The sequence below is a fragment of the Echinops telfairi genome, unplaced genomic scaffold (genome assembly GCF_000313985.2).
Source record: "Echinops telfairi isolate 266 unplaced genomic scaffold, ASM31398v2 ScPeMD7_3533;HRSCAF=4204_0, whole genome shotgun sequence".
Lineage (NCBI taxonomy): Eukaryota > Metazoa > Chordata > Mammalia > Afrosoricida > Tenrecidae > Echinops > Echinops telfairi.
In genome coordinates this window covers 40,079,156-40,081,705 of record NW_022107431.1, presented here as the reverse complement: position 1 = coordinate 40,081,705, position 2,550 = coordinate 40,079,156, and the positions used below count along the sequence as shown (strand labels likewise).

Sequence of the window (2,550 nt, the reverse complement as noted above, 5' to 3'; positions counted from 1 at the left end):
CTGATGGAGATCAAGGACTGCAGCTTCAGTGTGGATTACAACTCCATGTAAAGAAGACCAATCCTCACAGCTGGACCAATAGGTAACATCATGATCAACGGAGGTTGAACTTGTCAAGGATTTTGTCTAGCTTGGATCTACAACCAATGCTCATGGAAGCAACGGTTAAGAGATCAAAGGGTAAGTCTGCTGCCCATGACCTCTTTGGAGTATTGAAGAGCACAGCTGTTACTTTGAGGACTAAGGTGCACCTGAACCAAGTCATGATATTTTCCATTGCCTCATTTGCATGTGAAAGTTGGACCCTGAATAAGGAAGATCGAAGGAGAATCAATGCATTTGAAGTTGAAGAAGGATATTGACAGTACATGAAAGTGCCAGAAGGTTAAGTGGGTCTCGGAAGAAGTACAGCCAGAGTGCTTCTCCGAGGCAAGGATGGGAGACTTCCTCTTACATACTTTAGACCTGTTGTTCGAAAAGACCGTCCCTGGAGAAGGATGGACACAGTGGCTGCAGCCATGGGCTAAGCCCATTGTGAGGCTGGCTCGGGACCCGGCAGTGTTTCATTCTGTTGTGTTCGGGTGGTTGTGGGGTAGAACTGACTTGATGGCACCCAACAACAATGAGATGACGATGTGGGTTGTTAGGTTAAGTAAACCTATGTATTCATGAATTCTACAACTATTCACCTGCCCTGGCCACAGCACTGAGAATGAGGTGGTGAACAAGCAGGACACAAAGCTGTTAGTCTCCTGGTTGGAGGTGGGGGAGGCTGCAATAGGCACACAACAGAATTAACTGCACAGCCACTGATTTAATTACATCTGTGCTTAATGTACAAAGCCAAGTCACAAATTCAATGAAAGGGAAATTGGCAGATGTGAAAGTCAAGCACATGAGTGGCTGGCTAGGAAGGACCTAGAAGACGCATAGTAGGTATAATTTTCTGGTGCCCATTCTAACTCTCAGCAACCCCTGTGCAAACAACGGAAGCCCGTTGTGACGTGTGAGCCTGTTGCTCAGCCTCTATGTCAATCCAGCTTGCTGAACGCCTGCCTCTTTTTCTCGAACCTACTTTACCAGGCCTGATGTCCTTTCCTCGCAATATGTCCAAAGGACATGAGAGCAAGTCTCACTGCTCGCTTCGAAGGGGCGTTCTGGCTGTACTTCTTCCACGATGGATTTTTGGATATTTTTGCATCCCATAGTAATTTCAATCTTCTTCATCAGCACCGTACTTCAAATGTACCAACTCTTGTCTGATCTTCCTTTTTGTCCATCTTTTACACGTATATGAAGCAACTGAAAATACCATGGCTCGATCAGGTGTACCTTGGTCCCAAAGTGGCATCTTCAACACTTTAAAGAGGTCTTGTGCAATAGATTTGCCCAAGACATCATTTCATTTCCTGACTGTTGTTTCTGTGAGGAAGCAGCAGTGAAGACCAACTTATACAGGAGACTGTGGTCAGGCCAGTGTGTCTGAAGAACAGAGGTGCAGGGCCGGGATACATACGTGAAGAGGCAGGAGGGTGAGGTAGGCAGAAGTCAGACCATACAGGGCCTCTAGGTCTGTTGGCTATTTCTCAGAACGGAACCCTGCCCAGTCCTGTGCCAGCCTCACAATGATTCTTATGTCTGAGACCATTGCTGTAGCTAATGTGTCCATCCATCTCCTTGAGAGCCTTCCCCTTTTCACTGTCCCTCTACTTTACCAGGCATGGTAGTCTTCTCCAGAGAACGTCTCTCCTGACAAGATGTCCAAAGTACATGAGATGAAGTCTCACCAGGCTGGCCTCTAAGGAGCATTCTAGGTGCACTTCTTCCAAGACTAACTTGTCTGTCCTTCTGGAAGTCCATAGTACTTTCTATATTCTTCGCCAGTACCATAATTTGAATGCAACAATTTTTCATCAGTCTTCCTTATTCAACGTCCAACTTTCACATACATAGGAGGCGATTGGAAATACCACAGCTTGGGTCAGCACACCTTAGTCCTGAAAGGAATGCCCTTGCTTTTCAACACTTTAAAGAGGTCTTACGCAGCATATTTATCCAATGCAATCCATCCCATGATCTCTTGTCTGCTTCCTTAGCTCCTTAGTAATCTCCCAATTCTCATTGCTAAGGTTTTTTGTTTGTTTGTTTGCTTGTTTTTTAATGAGGCCTTATCCCTGGACAGAAGCCAGCGCAAGCCTTGCCAGCACTCTCTTCCATGAGGTTCAGAGCTGGTCATCAGTAATTGACCATATCTGGTACTCTATGCTTTGAGAGCGAAGGTCGCTGCTAATACGGTCACATATTTCTCAACCTGTCCTCACCACTCTGCCCAGAAGGGCTCTCCTTGAAGTCCTCACTCTCTAGGGCAGAGGGGAGGGAGTGGGCGTGTGATACTCCTCTCCTGGCAACAGGGCACTCCCAGACTCTCTTCCCAAAGCTTTTCCTTTCCACGGTCTATAAACTGTGGTCCTGGTTTGAGGCTCCTAAGATTCATGGAGTCAACTGTTGCAAATTTCCTCAGAAAATTCTGTGCCCAGGAATTTGACTCCC

General features: G+C 46.4%; 1 protein-coding gene across 1 annotated transcript in view; it reads right to left on the bottom strand.

The window, feature by feature from the left end:
- The window catches only part of FIG4 (FIG4 phosphoinositide 5-phosphatase), a 151,869-nt gene that overhangs the window by 66,851 nt on the left and 82,468 nt on the right, over positions 1–2,550 (bottom strand). The gene's annotated exons all lie outside the window — the stretch shown is intronic.